Genomic DNA, 23,341 nt, shown 5'->3' with positions numbered 1-23,341 from the left:
TGAGGACGACACTGACATAGCAAGGGTAAGAAACCAAAAATGGAAAACTACTGTGTTGCTTTCCACAGTAGGGTCACTTCAGTTCATTTTGACATTCAACAGTATAGCCATTTCAGAGGAACTCATGCAGCCAGGGGGCATTAAATGGACTCAAGTTCCCTCGAAAAGCCTCACCCATTTCCCTGCAAGGTACTCAGCATAGAAATGGATGCTTTGTCCCTACTCTCCTACAGCTTTGATCCTTCCTCCACCTGATTTCCAGGAATTTAGAACATCGCTGTTGTCTCTTTTTTCAGACTGCTTGTCTGTGATGCATCAAGATACATTTCTCAGTATTTACAAGTGCACTTCAAGATTTCAATAGAGAGTTGACTTTCCTGGTGCAAGTAAGTTGACAATCTTGGAAACCCTCACACTGATTCTAAATAGGGAGCTGAACTCTCTTCACCACTAGCAGGTCAATTTTCTGTTTCACACTAACAAACTTATATATTATATATATATTACATATATAATATACATATACAAATACAGTTATGTATATATAGATGTATATATATCTGTGTATACATGTATATACACATGTATTTTCATTTTATTTTTAAACTTTATTGCAAATTAAAGGAAACTATTATCCTAACATTTGGGGTTTTTTTAACTTACAGGTTAGCAGTGCATAATTAATAGAGTTGTTACAAGACTTAAATGACATGACATACGATGGGCCTCACACAGCCTGACCCAAAGCAGACACTTGCTCACGACTCCACCCTCCTCAGCCCTAACTGATTAAAATTGGAAGTTGGGAACTCCATGCTGTATTCTTCTGGGCAGTGTCAAGCAAAGGATTGAAGTCTATCTGTGAAAAGGAATTTTTTTGTCCTTTGTAATGAGGGAGTTCAGAGATGGCTGGATCCAGGGCCTCAATCAGATCAGGTCTGTTAAAGCCCCTCTTCCCCTCCTTACTCTCCTCCCCCCTCCCCTCCTCTCCCCCTCTTCTTGCCTCCCCTCCTCTTCCTTCCTCAAGGTTGCCTTGATGCTCAGGAGTCTTACTCCCAGAAGTGACAAGGCAGCTCTAAATTTCACCTTTACTAACTGAGCAGTCTCCAAAGGGACTTCTTTCCAAAGCTGCCTCGAGAATGTCCCAAAAGGCTGGTGTGACCCAAAAGCCGTGGAAATCCTGAGAATCACTGGAAAATAATCATCACAACCTCTTGTGTCAGATGGGTGCATTGTGACTAGAATACTGCATGGAATTCTGGTCAACTCCAAGGAAAAGAAATAAGCTGACAAATGTTCCAACAAAGGCAGTTGTTCTGAACAAAGCTGTGCAAAGGACTCTATATTGGGTCATAAAATATAGATTTGATTCTAGCCTAGAAAAATGAGAGCCTCAAGCTTGCACATAGCAAGTCTTTCTATAGGAGAATAAATTAGAAAATCCAATGACCAGTGCCCTTATAAAGAAAGAAAGACACAGAGACACACAGGAGGAAGGAACTCACGTGAGGGCACAGGCAGAAATCGGAGTGATGTAGCGACAAGTCAAGGAAGTCCAGGAATTGCTGGCAGCCACCAGGAGCTGGGGAGAGGCAGGGACAGATCCTCCCTCAGCACCTCCAGAACCATGAGAAAAAAAATTCCCTTGTTTAGCCATCCAGTTTGTGTTGATTTGTTTTGGCAGCTGTAAGAAGCATATATAGATGACAATATGTTGCAATGAAATGGAAATTAAAATTCTGCCAGAAGATCTTGGTTTCATTCGGTCTGCCTTTTCACAACCCACGGAGAAGCCAGTTATCGGGCTGACAGCTTCCTTTGTCTTATCTGTAAAATAGGAATAACAATACTTCTTCTGTTAGCTTGGAGGTTATAAGAAAACTAAATCAAATCTTTTTTAAGCTACACTGGATATTCCATAGGGCGTTTAGTTGAACTTGAGGGTCTATAAAGATGGATTCTATGGTGAAGTAAGTTTAGAAAATCCTACATTATGACTTTTCTCCAGAAGACTCACAACACAGGTTATTATATAAAAGAAGAAGACTTGTAATTTGGAATCTATTTAGTCTTATTTAACCCAATTTTTTTTCCAAATTTCTTTGACCATGAACTATATCCTTTGAGAGACTCTAATTGATATTTTGTAGATGTTTGCATTGCTTTGGAGCACAGTTTTGGGAAACACTACACTATGCTATTGTAAGACACTCTGTCTTTGGGGGATACACACTTAGGAGTGATTCATGTAGGATAAAATTAGAAACACTTGGGAAATCTGCGGAAAGCATCCACACATCCTCGAGGCAGCTTGCCTGCTTTTGCATCTTGCCCTTGTGTCTTCTGTTGGGTGGAACTGGAAGAGCTGTGCAAATGGAGGAACAGTTTGATAAAATGCATACTCCACCCCCAAGTCCAGGAGCAACAGAAGTTCCTCTGTCTCCAGAAGGATGGCAGGAAAACAAACATCATATTCTGGGCCCCATGACAGACAATTTCACACGAGTCATCTCGCTTCCTTGAAGTATTAACACTTGTACCCTAAAACTTACACGTGAAGATGTTTAGGTATAAACATATATTTCCTTTAACACCAAAACCAACTTATAATTACATTATTTATTAGCACTTTTATTGGCAATAGAACATAAAATAGGCCTTTAACAGTTTAGCCCCAAATCTCAGATCATGTATAGTTTGTATTAGAAAAACCCTTTTAGGACTTTCATCTCATTGAACCATCAACTGTCCCAGCAACTCTGGGCTATGAGCTAATTCATTCACTGTCATCACTGTGGGAGTAAAGCAGTTAGAGACACAGTCCTGACTTCCTGGAGCTTGTATCCCAGAGGAAGGAGACTCAGCACAAAGAAAGAAATGGGTGTAAATATATATCAGGTGAACATAGCACCATGGAGAAAGATTGAGCAGGGAAGTAGAATTGAGAGCAAGGTGAGTGTGTCATTTTATTTTATATACGTGGTCAGAGAAGGCCTCACTGAGCAAGAGACTTTGAGCAGAATCTGTGGGAAGTGCAGGACTAGTCAGGATACCTGGGGAGAGAGAAGAGGGTACCAGGCAGAGGAGACAGCAAACGCAAACAGCCTGCCTGCCATGGGAGAATGCTAGTGTATTCACGGAGCAGCGAGGAAGCCCAGTGTAGCTGGAACAGAGTCATTCGAGGGTAGAGAAATAAGAGAGGAGGTCAGCCAATGGAAAGTGGGATGAGGACACAGTAAAGACTTCACAGCACATGACAGTAAGACTTTGACTTGGAATGAATTGAGAAGCAATTTAGAGTTTTGAGCAGAGAAGTGGTGTGGTGTGACTCACATTTACCAACATCATCTACGTGGTGATTATGACTCTGGTGTGGGAGAGAAGACTGTGGGAGCAGGAAGATCAGTTAGAGACTGTTAGTCCAAATTACTCTACTTGAGAGATGATGGAGGCTCAGACCACGTTATTGTTGTACAGGTGTTGAGAAGAGTGAATGTGTTTTGGAGACAGAGCTGACAGGATTGGCTGATGGATAGCGTGTGGGGTATGAGAGAAAGAGAGGAGTCAAGGAAAAATGTGGAATTTAAACCTAAGCATCTAGAGTGGTGGAGGGTATAGCTCAGGGCAGAGCGCATGCTTAGTATGCACAGCATCCTGGGTTCAATTCCCAGTACCTCCATTAAAAACAAACAAACAAACAAAAAGCCACCTAAGCATCTAGAGAGATGTAGGTCCATTAGATGAGATGAAATGACTAGGTAGGGGCAGGAATTTTTCCCTTTTTTTTTTGTTGGGGGTTGGTGTGGTGAGCAAGTGGAGACAGAAGAATCAAAAGTGTGGCTGGGGACAAATTATATTTCATATGCCTTTTAATATTCAAGTGGAGATGCTAAGTAGGCAGTTGGATATACTAATGTGGTGATTAGGATGCAATCCGGGCTTGGAGTCATCTGCTTATAAATGAAACTTAAATCCATGAGATGAGATGAGATCACTCAAGAATTGAGACTGGACAAAGAAGAGTAAAGGGCAGGGGACTGAAACTTGGGGTACCTCAATGTTTGGAAGATCATTTTTAAAATTTATTATTTATTTTTTTATTGAAGTAACATTGTATAACTTAAAACATATTTTTCACATAAACATTATTGTTCTACCATTATACACCTTATAGCGTTCTCACCACCAAAAATTTTAGTTTCCATCCATCACCATACAGTGGATCCCATTACCTATTTCCCCTTCCCCATCTGGTAACCACTAATCTGTTCTCTGTATCTATGTGTTTGTTTTGTTGGATTTGTCCTTTTATTTGTTTTTGTTTTTTATATTTCACATATAACTGAAATCATAAGGTCTTTGTCTGAGAACATCTGACTTACCTCTCTTAGCATAATACCCTCAAGGTCTATCCTTGAAAATAGAAGATCATTTTTATACATGAGGCTCAAAGAGATATGGTACCTTGGCTTGGGTGGCGTGGCTGGAAAGTGAGCAAGCCACCGTACTTTATCAAAGGCAGTGAAGTTCCTCATCATTTGGCACATTTATTCTCCTGTCATGGAAAAGACAGGTTAGCAGGGAATCTGGAAATGCTGTTCCTGCCTCCTGAGGAGGAGGTAAAAATGAGAGGATGCTAATGAACCCTGGTGAACTGGCAAGAACCGATATTTTAATCATACTGATTTCACTAGGCATATAAAGCCAGATAGTCTTTTGACTTCTTGGGGTACAGAAGAAAAGCTATAGATTCAAGATCATAAACATTATGTACCATATTCTGCACTATATGCAGTCATGGATTGAGTGCTACTCCAACAGGCACTTTGCTAATCATTTCTATGCTGGATACTTTCCATTCTCTCTGTATCCACTCTCCATCCTGGTCACCATCTCTGCTCTGTGCCCGGAGATACTGATCAGTGTGGACCACATCAAGTGACTCCCTTATTCTCTGTTCTACACAACCATCCTTCCAGATTGCAGTCCTCATCTTCTCCACTCCTTTCCACTCCCTTAGGCCTCTACTGCTCACCTGTGGACACGGTACTCAACATTGTGCTGCCTCCCCTACATCCTACCCACAACTTCATAAATTGCCCCTTTCTTAAGTTCTCTTCAAATTACCCCTATTTGAGTGTCTTTCCTTTTCCATTGGGAAACTTAAGTAACATAGCTGTAGAATGCTGTCTCCTTAGCCGTCCCTCCTTCACCACGTCACTATGATGTAGGTATAATCCCCATTTTACAAATGAGAAAAAAGGGCATTTGCCTGAATTCACACAAAAAGGGGTGGAGTCTGGATTTGAGCCCAAGTTTGTCTGACTCCAACGCCATGCTCTCAAACACTTCGGTATATTGCAACCAGAAAGCTATTCCGATCAATAGTAACTGTACAACCTTAAGCGGTTATGTAGTTATAAATAAATCAATCCACAATGTCTTAAAAAGTAAAAAAAAAAAAAAAAAAAAAAAAAAAAAAAAAATCACTCATTATATGCCAGCATTTCATAAGCATGAGCTCATTTGGTGCTTACTTTAACCCCGTCATCATCACCATCTCAGAGTTAAGGAAAGTGAAGCTCATCCTCTAAATATTCCTAAAGGAAAGAGCTTTCACAGAAAAGCCTCAGTGAGCAATCTGACTTTTATTAAAGACACAAGGGTAACACACAGGGAGAGGAATGTCCATATACTCCGTTGCAAACAAATTAATAACTTCCTAGTACTGTTTTTCTTCAAAGCTCCTTCTGCTCTGCCATCTGTGAGCCGCTAGCTTTTTTCCCTCCCCTGGTCCCGAGCTGTACTCTGACCGTCTCATTCTCTTCTCTCCCAGGTGCCCTCCCTGCTCCAACATTTTCTGTACTTTTCCAATTTGCACAAATATCACTGTTCTATTCCAAATATATACCCCAAAGTGCACGTTTCAACCCATCCTGGTTTGGATTGTGGGTGAGCCTTCTCTTTAGCATAATCTAACTTCTTAAGAGAGTAGTTAGAATTATCAATCATGTATTATCTATCTATCTATCTATTTATCTATCTATCTATCATTCTCTATCTAGGTATGAATTTTTGTTTATCTATGGATGTATTTTCAACTAATCAATAGTTAGTCTCCTGAACAGTGTAGAGTGAGATTTAACTTCCAAACTTACAAGTTGTCCTGCAGTGATTTCATGGATGCTGTCTGAGGATAAAGAGAAATGAAAAAAAGAAAGAGGGAGAGATTTAGCATTTATATAATTCCTCAAGGTCACAACCAACAAATGGCAGAGCTGGGAATGAATGCTCCAAAGTCCGTGTTAAATCTTTCATTATATTGCAGTGAGAACACATAGGCACAAAATGTTTTTTTCCTCATTGACAAGGAAGAAAAATATTGTCATATTTAATATACAAGTTAGTTTTAAGCATTTTGAACAGATTATACTTCTCTGCCTGGAATGCCATAAAACTGACCACAACTTCCTGCATGTTTGTGGACACTGCATGCTGATTATTTCCGTGGTCAACATCTTTAGTAAGCAAAGGCAGATCAAGGTTTGGCCGTCGGGCTCTTCTATGCATTTGACAGTTATTGTGACTTGCCAATCGCTGATCAACAAACCAGGATTTTCTGAGGACCCATCTCGTGCCCAGCCCTGAGCTGGGAAACCTTGCATGGGATATTTAAAATATGACTTATGTTCTCATTTTCTGCCTTTAAGAAATATACAGCTGGGGAGTCAAGACAGAATATATAAAACAACCATTCGCAGTATAAGATAGTACATGCTTGTGTGTCAAATTTCATGTGTGACTACAAACATCAAAGGAGAGCAAAGTGGTTCGGCGTGTTCATGGGTGTTCATGGGGGAGCTGGGCTCACATCCTAAGGGTTGATGGAGCTCTGGTTCCTCTCTTTCTGGCTTCAGGAGACTAATTACTAGAGGTTAATCATTAGCTACCAATCTTTCAGTCCAACATTCTTTTGAAAGAAATTTGAAGTGAAAATGGTGACTTTCTAAAGGTAGTAATTGTCTTAAACAATGTTTCCCAACTAGTGCAGAGAGGTTCTTGCCATTTGAGGTGTCTGAAGGTGGTTAATCAGAACAGGTGCCTCTTGAAAGCTGCTTCCATGGTTCACCTAGATCATTGGTCATTCCTCAGCAGAATTCTTAGAATCTCAGCTCTCTTTAGACTGCTCCACAATCAAGGGTCCCCAGGCTATAAAGAAGGCACACCAGATTTCCCCCAAGTCTCCTCCTCGGCTCCCCACTCAGCTCTGGGCTTGGTTCCTTCCAGTGATAATGTTCAGGCAATACAAAATGATCAATCCAAAGTTTTTGTGGGTCCAGGCCTTTCAGACCCTGCCCATGCCTCGTGTGTGGCCTGTTAGGGTCATGTAGCATGTTTGACCCAGTACAGAACTACGTGCCTTCGAGTCCTAGTTCGCAATCACAAGCTCTTACAGGGTCACCAATGGAGAAACGATTGTGGGAGAGAAAAGAAACTATTTTCTTTTTTCTAGTGTTACTCCTAAACCTTTTCCCCTCTATTCTTGATGAATCCTTCTGCTGACCCAAAAAGTAGAGTCATCCTGCCAATTCCTCCCTAAGTAGCCACCACTTGGTTTGCTCCAGGTGCCTGACCCAGAAATCTGAATATGTATGAGAAAGTCTAAACACCTAGGTGGGTGGGGGGCGGTTGAAGAGTAGGGTCCACTCCTCTGTGTTGGTCAGATGGCGTCAATATCACAGAGTGCTGGTACATTTATAGAAAAAAAATCAACATGGACTGGGTAAAGGGATATTTTGGGTCTCCTTTAAAACTCAAAGCAATAACATAGACCCTGGCAGTCAAGGTTCAAAAGGCCAGCAGCATAATTAGTCTGTTAGAGTCTCAGCAGTTCGTATTATTTAGGGATTTAAGGAAAGGCATTGAAATGCCATAAACATAATCCACAAAATAAAGTTTTTGGAGCTCTTTGTTTTGAATTTTGTTTTTCTGTCTTTAAAGAAACCAGGCCCTGGCCTTTATGAGTCTCTCTATAGGGAGGGATTCCATTTCAGAAGCTTGGGTTTTAAAGAAATAAATAAACCAGATTTAAAGAAATAAATAAACCACACTGAGGTCTCACCAAGAGGTGATGTTTAGAAGCTGATTGTGTCTGAAGTAAGCAGGGAATTGGGGCTGAGACTACTAGCATTCACTAATTTTCGTAGACAGGTGGCAACAACCCATGTGGTGTGACTTCTGGAAGACTGTGGGGCACACATCCTTTCCTAAAATCAATCTTCCATGCTTTGCTACTGTTTTAAAAGTCACGACTTGTTTTAAAGTAGTGATTTTCTGAGTGTGTTTCCTGATGCCCAGGCTTCTTTATCAGTGCCTGTGGGGCTGTGGAGGAATCCAGGCGGGTGGTCTCCGGGACCACACTCTTGCTTGATTCCCATTTATTCGTATTTTATTTGTTGAAATATCTACAAGCAAATGGATTGAAATATTTAGTTTGTAAAAAGGGTTTTGCTAAAAAGTAAAAACAAGAACAATAAACCATCAACAAATTTAGGAAGATTCTGAGTCAAGTGGTGACTTTCAATTGACAGTGTATGAACCTGCCCAGTGCCGTGTGGGGAAAGAAGACGAGAGAGAGCCTTCACTGCAGTCACCCAGCTCCCTTAGCAGAGAGCAGGGCTCTGAGGATGGCAACCCCATGTCTAAAGGATGAGGTGGGGGTGGGGATGGGGATGGGGAGGACTGGGACGGGTTAGATGTCCAAAAGGAATGAGGAAGACTAAGGAAGGCCAAGTCCCAGGGAGGTGACACATTTTAGGGACTTGGTAGTGTACACTGCGTAAGAACATGGAGATTTCTACAGAGGATCCTAAAAGGGGCAGAGAATGTTGAAAAGAGGTGATAACATAGAGCTGAAGAGTCAACTGAAATGCCATGTAAACAACTTCAGACAGCAAGTGAGGGGAGACCCCTAAGGTCAAGATGCAGATTTCAAAGGAGTTTGCTCAATACCAGGTACATGATTTGGGACCGTCACCCACTTCAAGGGTATAGATTCCCCAAATTAGAAACAAAAAGGAAGATTTTGGGGGGAGGGGTAGGAGGGTATAGCTCAGTGGGAAAGTGTATGCTTAGCATGTACCAGGTAGGTCCTGGGTTCAATCCCCAGTAACTTCATTTAAAAAATAATAAATAAACCTAATTACCCCAAATTTTTTTAAAATGAAAAAAAGGAGGAAGATTTAAGAGAAAGTTGTAGATAGAGAAAGCTGTTCTGTGAGTTTTACACACCTCCTCACTTGGAGTCTCGCAGGAGGGGTTTCAAAGGAGAGCGCTCAGAGTACCTGCTTCTGTTGCCTGAGTTTAGGAAGGTCCCCTGACAAATGCCAACGGCCTTCCGGTGCTCTGGGAGCAGGGGGAACTGCAGTAGGAAATAGTTTTGCTCCCCTCTGACTGCAAGTCAAGATCTGTGACACCAAAAGCCAAGTAGAGACTCCTGGTAAGGGATGCCCACCTGGGGCCCTTTTATGTACCATCCTAAAGACGTGCCTGAAAGAACTTTTGCCAGAGGACAAGGGGTTTGGGACTGCAAGGATCTGGGTAAAATGAAGCACCAGAAAATCAGAGGCTGAAGGGTGATCAGAACAATAGGTCAAAGGTGAGGAGAACTGTTTTCTGGTACCGTCTGAGGGGCCAAGCAGGATGGGAGTCTGGAGGACTATCTGTGAGGCTCTGAGAGCAAAAAGGCAGCTCACAGGCATGACAACTAAGCAGATTTTTTCTTTCCCCTTTATCTGTCTTTTCTTTCCTGTCTTCAGCCCCAGAGTCAGAAACAACAGCCACTGAGTAACAGGGAAGATTGCCAAGGACGGAAGAAGCCATCACACCCTTTTCTCCAGAGGCAGGCCTGTCCATTGCTGGCGCTAGTGAATGAAGGACAAGCCTTATCTGTGAATGCAAACTGTAGTGCTAATTCATATATTATGACTGAAGATGTTAATTTCTGAAATAAGACTTAAGAGATGTGGAGGTCTCTTTTGATAAATTTAGAATGACCAGAAATGTCATAGTGCTTGACAGTTTTCTTCCAAAGGCGGAAAAAAAATCTTCCACAGTGAATTCATCCTAAAGTGACCATGATGGGGAAAAATGCCTTTTAGTTATAAGCCCATTAACCAGGCTTGTTTATTGCACCAGTTAAAAGTGCTTATAGGATAGCTGATCCCACCCTAATGAGATGTCCAGGGCAGGTCTTGACCTTGAGCTGAAAAGTAAAATGCCACACATGGCAGTCAGGGGGACAGTGATCAGTGGAAGGATTCACGGAGGATTTGGGAGGTTGATTGTATGGTTGCTTGTTTGCTGTCTTTTAGTTTTTCCTTGCAGATAGTATTGAGCTTAGAAAGTCTTTTGATTTCAGCACATGCCAGCATTCTATGTGACCCCACCTACTACAGTAGAAAGAAAGGCTATCTTGAGTATTCAGACCATACATACAGACATATCTGTATATCATACCATGTATTCATCTCTCTCCATATATATACATATCACGTGGCTGTGAGCTACTTGATTTTATATATTTATATATGTATAAATATATATGTATATAAAGATCTATACTTATTTGTTGGGTTTTTTTGTTTTGCTTCATTTTTTTTAAATGGACCCAAAGAGAAAGTTAAGGGAATGATGCTTGATTTACAGGGAGATAGAAGGCAATGGTCTACTTACCCTAACTCTAAAAGTCTTTCTGTTTTCTTTTCTTTATTTGGTTTTTGGGATCGGGGAAGAGTAGTTTGTCTCCTTTCAAAATACCAACTCTCTGAATCTGTCCTTATTCACTTCTCTCAGTAAGACAACTTCTCAATAATGAGAAACACAGTCACAGAAAAAGAAAGAAAAAAATTAATCTCAGGGGAAAAAGAGATCCATATCCACATTCAAGGACCAAAACAAAAGGCAGAATGTAACAAGACATCATCTATTCGACACAGCAGAAATCAGGACTGGAAAATGGTTCAAGAAATACATGAGAAAAACTGCTTCTCGGCCTCTTGGCTGAGATCAAGTGTAGTATCTAGTCTCATGGGTTTACTATCTGATAGGTTCTCTATCAGAGGACAATATACTCAGTGGATTTTTGGAGCAGAAACTTGCTCCATCCACTCCATGCATGGACCTAGTACTGCAGCACCTCCAGGAATGGGTGCACCCCCTCTCATCACATTGGTTGCAAACAGCACACTTTCTCTGCTTCTCTTCATCACTCTGCTTCTTCCCGGGAAGGTCCTTCTCTTTGGCGCTGAGCAAGTGAGGGGTGCGGCTTTTCTCTGCTTTCCCGCGAGCTTTCCCGCAGCCTCTGCCCCCTGTACCATCCCGGGCAGAACTGTCTGGGTTTCCTTTTCTTCCCTTTTCTGGCCTCACTAGCGTGACTTGCAGCAAGTTAATGGCTCTCCTTAGTTTGAGTATGGTGTTGACCTCGGCGGGTTTTTAGCGAGGGACTGGTGAGTGTCTTCGTTATTCCCACTCTGTGCCACAGCTGTGGTTTGCCAAGGCTCTTTACCGGGGCGCTTAGAGTTGCAACACCCCCAAATCTGGGAACAGGCTTTATCCGACTCTGCCTTGCTGGTGGCTCCAGGTAACACTGCTGAAGTAGGTGGCGGGCAGAAGCTTCAGCTGCCTTCCAGGCTCCATGCCCTTCACGAGTTCAAACTCAGCTAACCACCAGTTGTTTATACCTTCAATGGTCTGCCCCTGCCATCCTGCCCCTGGGGGTGCCTGTGGTCACCAGAAGCCCGGGCCTCCCAGCTCTCCCACATTTCTAGTCTCTTACCCCATCCTCCTCTCTTCCTCCACAGGTGTCAGACTGTGGTGTGAAGATTCCTGCCACTCTCTGCTACTTCCTCCCCTTTTATCCTTTACAGGTTTTTCACCCACAGTAAGCTGTTTTAATTTTACCCAATCTTAAGGTATTCAAACAGACACAGTTGGTACAAACCAACATCTAGAACACCTAGATCCTGTACAGCCATATCTGGTACATAGTACATGCTCAATAAATAGCACTTTTTGTTATTAGCAAATAGAGAGCTAGGTAGCATAAACATGAATGTTTGTGGGAATTCAGAGGAAGGAAAAATCATTTCAAACCAAGACAGTCAAAGATTTCATACATGGGATAGATTTAGAGCTAGCTAGAAGAATCAGTAAAGTGAGGTTTGTTGAACATTGGGGACAGACAGTTTGAGCTAGAAAGAATAATGAAAGCAGAAACACATAGGCTGGGTACTGGAGGTGCTTCCAGATTGGCTGGAGTTGTAGGCTGCATGTGCTGTTGTAATGCAATGTAAGTCTAGAGAAATAGATTGAGGAGAAACTGTGGAGTGCATTGATATTAATCAGCTTTGCTACTGTACCAAGCAAATCCCAAACTCCAGTGGCTTACAGAAGCCAACATTTGTTTCTCATTTGTGTTACTTGTTGGTGGCTGCAATGGCTCCGGTATCACATGTCTTCTCCTCTGATTCTTTGAATCAGACTGAAGGATCTGCTTCAACTTGGGAAACCTTGTTTCCCAAGGGACAGGCCCAGCAGAAACATACAATGGCTTTTGAAGCTTCTGCCAAAGACAAGAAAGACATCTATCATGTCTGCTCATACTCTATTGGCCAGAATAAATCATACGACCAAGCCTGACGTCAGCAGAGCAAAGAATACCCCTCCAGCACAGGAGGCACCAGAAGTCATTGCCACAGACGAGGATGTATAATCCTTTGTCAAGAAAGAGGGCTAACTAGTTGGTAACAATAAATCAGTCTACCATAGGTAAGAAATTATTCAGTTGGCCAAATATAAACATTTTATATTCTTCAGTAGGCCAGTGGCATCATCAGGGTTGCCTTTGGGTATGAGCTGGATCTGGAATGGGAGAGCATGGAGAAGGATGATACTGCATTGGTCCAGGCAGGAGATGTTGAAAAGCAGGCTAAAGCCACGACAGCTGGAGTTAACTGTGCCCTCTCTTCCAGGACCCAGCTCTCCAGTCTTTGTCCTGAGACCTACACAAGCAGATGGAGAGGAAAATCACTTATTAAAATGAGGACCAGTGGGGTCACCTTGTAAGTATCTGGATACAGAGGAAGGCAGGGCCAGTTCTCAGATTAGGCCTCAGAAAACTCTGAAAGAGAAGTTGAATTAATGTTCAGAGCTCACTCTTCTCCTTGTACCTGTCCTCTCACAGAATGCCACAATTTCCATCCCTACTGGCCAACCCCCAGCTCCAGTGCTTTCATTTTGTCCCCAAGATACCCAAGTTTTGCCCCCAAGATGCCCTTTTCCCACCTGTGATCACTCACAGGCCCTCCCAGGCCTTCCGAGGCAACACCCACTGCCTCTGGCCTGACCCTTCTCCTTCAGCCCACCTTCTTCAAAGAACCACTTCCCTGTCATCTGTATCCTCAGGGCCTGGCTAGGTAACTGGCTCGCTGTTCTCCCAAAAATACTGTTCGCTATAAAATGTTACCTTCCTCTCCTGAAATGTTGAGATTTTAAATGAATGATGCCCTAGATAGAGAACAGCTTCACCTCCAAAAAGCAGTCTCTTATATAAGCCAGTTGAAGGACATATTCTTAAGCAAGGAAACCAGTTAGGAGCAGGTCTTAAACCAGAGCACACAGGCAAGTTCTGGTGTGTTCATAACCCATCTCGGCCCCTTCCTAACAGAGTGTGTGGAGTGTGTAGACTGTGTCACATACTGTTTCCTGGTCTGTACCGGGTGCAGTTTGACCACATGGCACCCAACACAGCGTCCTGTTGTCCTATAAGTGCACTTTAATGAGAGTAGTAGATTTAGAGCCAGAGACCAATGCTGAACATTCCAGCACGTGTAACGATCATGCTGCGTGCTGCAAAACCTCTGGCCGGTGTCAGTTCATTGGCTCTAATCCTCTCATACCCATAGACAAACTTTCTAAGTCACTGTTTGTGATGAGAATAGAAAGGAAGGTCGTGCCAGAGGAGAGGGTGATCCCAGAGCAACACTGGTTTGGTAAGTCAGTCTGGCTTCATCTTGAGGGGAAAGATCTCTTCCACCCACCAGAGCATCAGAGCCCTGGTTTTTTAACTCAACGATTCTAACAACATCTGCCCCTTAGGTGAATAAATAACCTGGCCTTCCTAGCAGTGACATCAGGTCACACGCTAATCTTCATCGCACCATCTACTACAGGCACAGAGAGGCAAAGGCCTCCTCTGACCACCGATCCCAGATTTTCTGCTCTGATAAGCAGCGCGTCCAGTTGGACCTGAAGATACATCGCCTGCGGCCAGTTGGTCCTGAGCCACTGCTGAAGTCGTGCAACAGCTATCGATCGAGCAAGGCCGAAAGACAAGTCACCCAGAGGCCTGGTTACTCCGTGGCTTGGTGGCCTCACTGCCACATCCCTGCCACCGTGCCCAGGCTTACCTTCAGCCCCAGGTTCCCTTCTGCGGCACAGAGAGACAGCCACTGACAGGTAAGTCAAAAGGCATCTGTTAATGAATAAATTTTGCCAAGTTTGAGAGCAATGAGGCGACAGAACAGGGCAAGATGGAGAAACCTGAGCTGACAGAGGCAGGGAGGCTTGGCTGACTTGGCAGATGACAGGTTTTGTTACAGATTTTTAAAATAATGTTGCTTTAAGGACAGAAAGAAAGCCAAGTCAAGAAACATCAACAGTAAGTTTTCCTCCTCCCCTCACCCCCCAAAGATACGCTGAAGCCAGGTTTAATTTTATGTCAGGAAAGAATTCCCTCCTGAGACTTTCCTGGCTGTGGTTCAGTTGAGGATAATGTTTTCCAGCCATGTTTCCAGAGTCCCTCAAAGATTGTAAGGAAAACGGCAAACAGTCATGAAGCCTTTGCTCTGAAGCAGCAGGGGGAGCTGTTATGATAAAGAAACTGGGTGCTTTCTTTTTGTACAGGTGTGATTGCTGAAATTCAGTTAACATTCTATACATTTTATTTTCTGGACCAGGGAGTATCTAAAGAATAAAATATTCACAGATGCTAGCAGTTTTTATACCTCTGATTTTATGCGCAGACTTCATGTTGTATTTTACATCAAAAGGGAAGAAGTTGCCAGCATCTGCAAAGCATAAGCATTTTCCATGATTACTTCCATCACCATGTAATAAAGCATATCATACTATATACTGCAATCCCAAAGTCCCTGATGGAAGTGGACATTTAAAACTGAACTTCCAGGGCATAAAAAAGAGCCATTGTAACAACCTTACCAAAATTTACCTACCCTTACCATATATGGTGTATCAGTACTGCCCAGTTTACTTCTGTCCAGTAATTCTGGTTTCCAGATTACTTGGGCCCATTTGAAAATTGAGAGGAAGGGAGGCTAGATTCCCTGATTATCATTAGAAATAGTCCTTACTCCATTTCTTATTGGGCTGTTTTGAAATCCAACGTTAAAACACACAATGCGGCTTCACACAGTTAAGGATTAAATGACTGGGTTACTTATTACTATATGTATATACTATACTGTCAGTATATGTTACTATGAAAATGTTAACACATTTTAGCTAATTCTCATGGCTGCCTACCTCTGATTACTTGGTTCCTTCTAGCATTAACAGAACCCTTATGTATAGAACCTTCTGAAGTTAAAATTTGACAATTACTGGTGTTTCTCATACACATTTCTGTGATTGTTACTTATCGATTGTTGTCAAGGATGCCCCCGGGGGTAGTAATATAGGCTTCCGGGGAGAGCTGGATAAACGGAATGCTGAAGTTAAGGGAAACTGAGTCCCAGAGAAGAGGGAGGTAGTGGGGAATTGGCTGGAACATAAAGGATTCAGGAGAAGAGGCATCTTTCAGAGGAAGTTGAAAATCAAAGACCTCTTTGGACAGGTGTATGGGTGACACAATACCTTAAAGACTAATATAAAATGGTCCAAGGAATTCCATTACAGCAAAGTGCCTCAGGTTTTCAGAGAGATTATGGGAAAATGACCTGAGAAGGCAAGAAATTGGCCAGAAAATAGTGTCAGCAAACAAGCAACGTGCTGTGCAACATAAACGTACCCAGTGAAGGTGCCGGTGTTGAGAGAACAGAGAGAGAATTCGACAGAAGTAGCTCAAGAATGGGCTAGCCTTCCCGCAGAAGCATTTCAGAAGAAATTCCTGTTAACATCCTGTAATACCATGAAATACTTCGCATTTCTGCTTTTGAGAGAAGAACAAACATATCAGCTGTTTCCAAATAGGGCTGGCTTACATAATATACCTCCTGATGTCCTCATCGGCAGGGTTGTCATTGGTTCCAGAAAGTTCCAGAGCATCCTGTGACCGGTTAGGCACTCATTCTAAGCTGTGATCTGAACAGGAGCTGCCATCTGCTTCACTTCATTTTATCCTATGAGCCCCTTTGGGTCAGAACAAGACCGTGCATTTCTGCATGTCCTCCATGGGGACCCCTGACCATGTTCTGATCCCCAGTGTGTCCACTGGGGATATAGTGAATGGTGTTACCTACTGGATTCAGGGGTAAATCAGTGATGGGAGGTTTGTTGTGATGGTGGTTTGGGGTTGAATTTTGTTCTTTCTTTGCAGAGTGTCTATGAATTTGAATAGGTTTCCATGTGTACCTAAATTATAAAGCAGTGTTAACACAACAAGAAATATGAAGCCTTTGTGTTTCTAAATCTTTCTTCCTAATTGTACTCTATCAAGTATTAATTCTCTTCTAGGCAGTAGATCTCTTCAAGCATCTGAGGCAGCTCCATAATTTTCCAGGTGCCTTCAGTTATTAAGCCTCAGTCCAGTCAGTCATTAAACATGAGTTTGTCCTCACCTTCCCCCTCCTCCACTTTACCTAGGCATAGCGTGAACTGACCCGCTGCCTGACTGGAGGGCTAGCTCAGAGGCACCGCCACCTCGTGCCCCCTCGCAGGATTTCTGTTCCAGGATGCTGGGCTGGGAGGGGAGACAGGCAACGGGGCAGATACCATGCTAACGGGCCCCTGCCGTGATGGCTCTCTCGGCGAGGGCTGCTTCTCCCTTGACGAGCCTGGGCTGTTGATGCCCTCTGTGAGGTAGGCCTCCAAATTCTGGCTTCTCTCTGGGGACTAGTGGGATGAGTCCTGGGAGCCCCAGTGATGAGGAAGTTGGAAATCCAGCCAACCTTTTCGAGCCCCTCAGCCCTTGCCGTTGGCCGTATACTCCACAGCCCTCTGCAGCCAGAGTGAGGTGGGGAGACTCTTGGAATGGGGGTGGAGCAACCTCAACCCCATTCTAAGTGGCATCCACTTAACCCACAGAAGTCTCCCATCTTGGCCATTAAACTGAGTGTCCCCAGTTTAACACTGCCCCCCTCTAGCCTCTCTCTTACCAAGACTCATCTCCCCTGCTTTCCTGATGTGCAGGTACACTCACAAGCCCTTTTCTTCAACAAATGCCCAGCCAGGAAGCCAAACGATATAGCAGCCCTTGTGAACAATTCTATTGGAACCCCAAGGAGGTTAAGGGAGAAAGACTGGGAACCCTCATTTCCATTCCCCAGGGGAAGCGGAGGGAATTCCCTCTCATCTCACACCCACTGCATTCTAATGACCCTTGGATTTACCTCCTCTCTGTCTAGCTGCCAGTTTCATAATGTAGTGGATGGAGGCTGGCAGTAGCTGGCCACATCCATCAACTCTTAGGAATGTTGGCTCTGACTCCAGCATCTGTCGGTGCAGTTATTGAATTCTTTCTGTCCTCACCTTGGGTCCTAGTTGCCAATCCCAGAAGTCCCACTAATAGTTTGTCATGGATTGGAAGTAAACAGAGTTCTTTGGAAGAAAGAAAATGTAGAGTAAACATAAATATTTAGGACAGGTATTTGGAATTAGTTGGGCCATTCTTAAGATTTTTCATTATTGCCTATGAATTCCATTTTTTTTAGGAAATAAATTAGAACGAGTCAGACATGATGGTAGACTTTTGTGGGGTGGAGAAGAAGACATTTCACCTGCTCTTTAAGAACCCTTTACTATTGTGTAATATTTATAGTTCAGGACCCCGAAACTAGTGTAAAGATAAGCTAAGGGCAGAAAGAGCAGACAGAGAATGTGTTTCTGGAGAGACTGGGGTACATGTCAAAGAAGAGATGGTGTCTGAGATGGCTCTTGAAAAATGAATGGCATCAATCATTAGTCAGGGAAAAGAAAACAGAGGAAAGCATTTCAAGTAGAGATAACAATGGCATGTACAAAGCCAAAAAGATGTAAAGATTATGGTGAATTTAGCACATATGCCTTTGGGGTGGGGTGGGGTGGTGAGAGCACAATAAAAGCTGAGTCTAACAGAGCACGTTGAGACTAAGCTACAAATAGCTTTATAACGTCTACTAAGGAGTTCAGAAGTGTTCTGTGTGTGAAATGAGGAATATCAAAGGTTTCAAAGCAAAAGAATGATACACGGAATGTCATTTTCATAATAAGTCTCTGACATCAGTGCTAGCTAGATAAGACACGAGGGAGTTAGGAAACCTCTGTGATGACCTGGGGAAGAGCTGGTGAGCGCCTGAACTGAGCGCACAACGTTGGGAAGGAAGAGAAGGAAGCGACGGGGGAAATCTTTCAGGGTAGAATGGAATTGAGCATGACTCAGTGATTTTTAAGCTTGGGTGTCTGGGTGCACGAAACCCCTCCGGCTGAGATAAGGAACACAGGAAGAGCTGGCTGGGAAGCAGCAGATAATGGGTGCAGTCTGGGACATGTTCCGTGAGAGGTGAGCCAGGGGACATCAAGGAGGAGCTGCCCAGGAGGTTTCTGGGCAGGAATTCAGGAGAGACGTCTAGGTTAAAGGTGGGACTAATCCGTGAGTAGATGAAGCTTAAAGCTGGACGAGCGAACATGAGAATGTCCAGTTAGAGCATGTGGAAAGAAAGCAGGATGCTAAGGATAGAACATTTACAGGGCTGGGCGAGGTGCGAGAGGAGCTATGGGAAAAGGGTGAGAAAAAAATCATTTAGTGAAGAAATCAGGATGTCCCATGTCTCAAAAGCCTCAGGCCGGGGGAATAGCAAACAAGTCAGAAGTAGTTCCAGTGTTAAATGTGAGGGAAAGTGTGCAGAGTAAAATCTGGAGGAAAAAGATAAAGAAATAAGATATAAGATATCTTATTATATCTTATAAGATATAAGATATGTTGTAAGATAAAGAAGTTGGGAAGTACTTGGGTGATGCTGGCTTTAAACATATCATGTTTTTCTTATGTTTAGATATTTGAAATGAATGTCTTAAAGTAGGTGTTTCAGAGGTATTTTAGCTGTCTCTTGGCTCAGAAATCTCAGCAAAAGCCGATTTTTCCACAGACCATGAAATGTGCTTATACCCTTACATTTTTCTTTAGGATAAACAACTTTTTAGCAAATAAGCAAAAAGGAAAAGACATTCTTTTTTTTTTTTCCAAGGGTAAACTATACATGAAAATGGCTGTGACTGAAAGGGTTGGAAGTGATAACAGCAATTTTTCTGTGTAGGAAAGGAAATAACTTAGATTCAGGAAAAGTAGCTTGCTGACAGGGCAGTCAGTCACATGGCTCCCTGAAGGAAGTTAAGAGATTGGTTTTTTTAAGGTCATAAGTTCCATGAAAAGTGAAGTTGATGTTCACTTGCATAAAGCTTTCTTCGGTTATACTGAGTGGACTATCAAAATAACCAGCAGAAACACAAAAGGACGGGGTGGTAATGCCTCTCTCCCTTCTCCAAGCTTCTAAATGTCAAGTCAGATTATTTGCTGAAAAAGTAAACATCTTGAAATATGTTGAAAAAAATGCATAAATGAAATTTCTTTATTCAACATTCTAGTCCCATTCTTTGCATGTAAATGCATATTTTTCTGAACGTCAAAAATAAAACGTTTTCAAAATATGACATTCTCCTTTTGTGAAGAATCAGATCAATGGCTTAACATATAAATACACAGTATTTTTTCTTATTTTTATAGATGATACATTATCAAATAATACTGATTTCTTTACGTTACTGCTACTCAAGGAAGTATCTTAAGATACGTGCAGACTCAAAGAGGGTGAAAGTGAAAGGAGATAAAATTAATCAAGTGCCTACTGCAGGCACAGGCTGAGAACCGTGACAATATTAATGACGTATACTATGAGTTGTGTCCAGCACTCAAAGAGCTAGAGTGTCTGCAGTGTTTGGAAAGGGCTTCTAAGCTCCCCAAGCCCCACTCAATGTGTAGCCCATCATAATATGGTTATCAGAGACCTTGGACCTGTTCTCATTCTGAGTCAAGGACAACTTGGATGCAAGAATAAATGGGGATGAATGAAGTGGAAGATTGTCTTGGGCACCTCACTGTGGATTGCTTCCTCTCCCTCCAGGTTCCATCTCTTGGCTCTCTTTTGAAAATCAGACCTGCTAAACTGTAACAAAAGCCAAGGATTCTACCTGGATAACTTATATTTTCCTAGAATTGCATTTTTCCTAGAACCTCAGAGATTTATCTGCTTCTACATCCTACCCCGTGTGGGAATCCCACCTACACAGGGAGGCATCCAAGTCAAATATCAAGACTTGGGCATCACACAGACTTGAGTTCCAGTACCAGCACCGTCACCTATAAGCTGTATACTGAGGCAAGTTGCTTAACCATTTAAAGTAAACGGGGATGATTCAAATTCCTTCTTTGTGGGACTAGTATAAAGACTAAACATAGTGCTATATGCTACACACTTGGTACAGTGCTCCGAGCTTAAATGGTGGTTGGGAAAAAAACTGACTTGGGTATTTTCAGTTACCTGGAACTCATTATTTCAAATAATCGTCTTTCCTATTTTTGAGATGTCAAAACGTTATAATGTCTTTCCTTTGATTAAGCCAAAATCAATCTTATTCTTAATTTTGCCCACTAAAACTAATTCTGTCCTCTGGATCACCACAGAATATATCCAGTTTTCAAGTAGTTCATTCCATTCAATATGAACTGCCCATTATTGGGAAACAAAATGAACAAGACGTCATTTCAGGCTGAAATAACCTCCAATAATATATGTAAAGTATTTAGGAGTTCAGAGTTATCCACTGTGCATTCAGTTACTTTACAAACAGAATATGGGTGAAGTACAAGGAAAAAAAATAATTATTGGAACACAAAGAAAGAAGTGAAGTCTGCGATTGAAAATAATTTGTGGAAAAGGAGCTGTACTATGCCCTGAAGGCATAGACAGCCCTTGAAAATTGTTAACATTAAAAAGACATCCATACATGAAACGATTGGGACCTACCAGGTCAGAGTACAGAATAATGAGAAGTGGGCCATTTTTCCAGTTGGCGTAGCTCCTGCCCTTCCCCTTTCATCTATTCAAGGACATCACACTGGCGATTTGCACATTTTAACTTTCTCCTTACTGCTACAGTCTTCTCACGATCATACAAATATGCTGTGATTTCTCCCGGTCTGGAAAACAATTCATCTCAACACTGCTTCCACCTCCAAACAGCTACTTTTACGGAGAAAAAAAAAAAGGAAAATCCCAGGACAAAAAGTGGTGTGTATGTAGTTTCCAATTCCTATTCTGATATTTTCTCCGTGTGCTTTGCCTTCAAAACACATCTGCTCTCCGATCTCTTATCACCACATGTACCTCCACCTCTCTGGCCCAAGCCACTATCATGTCACTCTTGTTCAGTGGCCAGTGGCTTCAGAGCTGGTCTTTCCGTTTTTTGCCACTAGTTCACCCTACTTTATCCTCAGCATAGCATCTGGATGTGATTCTGTTAAAGCCTACGTCAGATCATGTCACTCCTCTGCTCAAAGCCCACTGAAGTTTTCCTGTCACATTCAGAGTGGTGTCTTGGGCCCACAGTCCTCTCTCAGGACCTGTGCTCTCTGCCCTCACGGCACCCTCTCTGACTCCGTCTCCTCCCGCTCTCCTCCTCACTCGCCCTGCTGCAGCCACTCAGACTTCCACACGGTTCCTCGAGCTTGCCAGGAGACTTGCCTCATCTCAGATGATTATGTGTCATATGCCCGATTATCTACCAGCAAGTTTTCTCTTTTCAGTATGATTTCTGTTGCTTGTAATAGTTCAGTTGGTCCACAGTGAAAAATGAGCTTTGTCTGTGATTTGAGAACATTGTTGAGAAACTCCATTAATCAAACACATTTATTTTTTAGTGTATCCCAAATGACTTACTAGATAATTTTTTTATCACATAGCCCCTTTTCAGCTTTCATTCTCTTAAATTATCTTTATTATTGTACATGTTTGACAGCTCCATTCTACTTGAAAGTCTCTTCTGCTTTCTCTTCAGAGGCACTGGTCCCTCTAAATGTCCCCTAACTCCATGAGTGCTTGACAGCCTCTTTTGCTGGCTTTTCCTCCTCAGCTCACAGCACTTTGGCAGGTCACACATTCTTTGGGAAGATTAACTGAAATAAATGATATTCCAGACCCTAATGTCATCCTGATACTTTTAAGGGGCTCTCAAAACATTTAATTTCCCTCATTATTTCCTATCAAATGAGGCAAGTATACTTGCTTAAAAATCTCTCTGCTCAAATATGTTTGAAATGTCCCCCCATCCCCTAAAGAACAGATTGTAAAAGTAATCCAGCTGTGATTTAATACTAAAAAACCCAGGCTGAGGGAGTTAGAGCTGAAGGCTGTAATTCACCTGATTTACTAGCCACCTGATGTTATCTGGAATGTACAAGTGATCTCTCTAGTGAAATCTTAGTATGAGATGGTGGATTGTCTTTGTTTGATTCTGTGGAGGGATGGGAGTCTGTTCCTGACACTCTTATACTAAGGTCATTGGAACCCTGCTCCAGAACAAGTGTAACAGAATTAAAGGAGCAGATTGGTAGCAATTAAAAGCCTGGGTTCTGAGTATAACTGCCGAAATTCAAATCCCCTCCCTAGCTACGTAGCCTGAGACCAGTTATTTAACTTCTCTGTCTCAGTGGTGATGGAGTGTGGCTGTGCAGATGCAATACCATAATACACATGAAGGACAGAGCAGGTAGTGTTCATTTGACACAGCACTAAAGAGCCACCGAACACGATCGGAGTGAGCACAGTCCTGAGGTTTCTATCCGTCAGAAGAGACTAGGATGACCTGGTTTAAGAAAAATATCAGAATTATGTTAAACGGTAATTTCGACAATTGAAAGACCTTTAAGAGTTTTTAAGTATTGGTTTCAAATGCTGTTCTATATATCCTCATTCCTTAGGTTCTGAAGTCAAGGCATGTTTCCAGTTTAGTGCATCATTAAGAGCACTAAACTTAGGTTTTTAGAGCAAGGCTATTCTACATTAAAAGTCCA

At 42.5% G+C, this 23,341-nt stretch overlaps 1 protein-coding gene, 1 long non-coding RNA gene and 1 pseudogene across 6 annotated transcripts in view; 2 read left to right on the top strand and 1 right to left on the bottom strand.

Annotated features, from left to right (window-relative positions):
• Positions 1–6,207: 6,207 nt before the first annotated feature.
• Positions 6,208–23,341, bottom strand: part of LOC123617456 (uncharacterized) — a 29,242-nt gene continuing 12,108 nt past the window's right edge. For 2 of the 5 annotated variants that reach the window (XR_006725600.2, XR_012503992.1), the window contains 2 exons: positions 15,066–23,133; positions 6,208–13,061 (listed from right to left, as the gene is read on the bottom strand). This is a non-coding gene — a long non-coding RNA (uncharacterized LOC123617456). The remainder of the gene's footprint in view (positions 13,062–15,065; positions 23,134–23,341) is intronic. The other 3 variants (XR_012503991.1, XR_006725601.2, XR_012503993.1) reach the window with 3 other exon arrangements.
• LOC123617517 (U2 spliceosomal RNA) lies at positions 11,042–11,220 on the top strand (annotated as a pseudogene).
• Positions 14,335–23,341, top strand: part of DAB2 (DAB adaptor protein 2) — a 162,680-nt gene continuing 153,673 nt past the window's right edge. Inside the window, exon 1 of the mRNA XM_010957234.3 lies at positions 14,335–14,517. The gene's annotated coding sequence lies outside the window, so the exon portion shown is untranslated. The remainder of the gene's footprint in view (positions 14,518–23,341) is intronic.

The sequence above is a fragment of the Camelus bactrianus genome, chromosome 3 (assembly GCF_048773025.1).
Source record: "Camelus bactrianus isolate YW-2024 breed Bactrian camel chromosome 3, ASM4877302v1, whole genome shotgun sequence".
In the NCBI taxonomy this organism is placed as follows: Eukaryota; Metazoa; Chordata; class Mammalia; order Artiodactyla; family Camelidae; genus Camelus; species Camelus bactrianus.
Note: the sequence above shows the minus strand (reverse complement) of the source record. Positions and strands in the feature narration are given on the sequence as shown.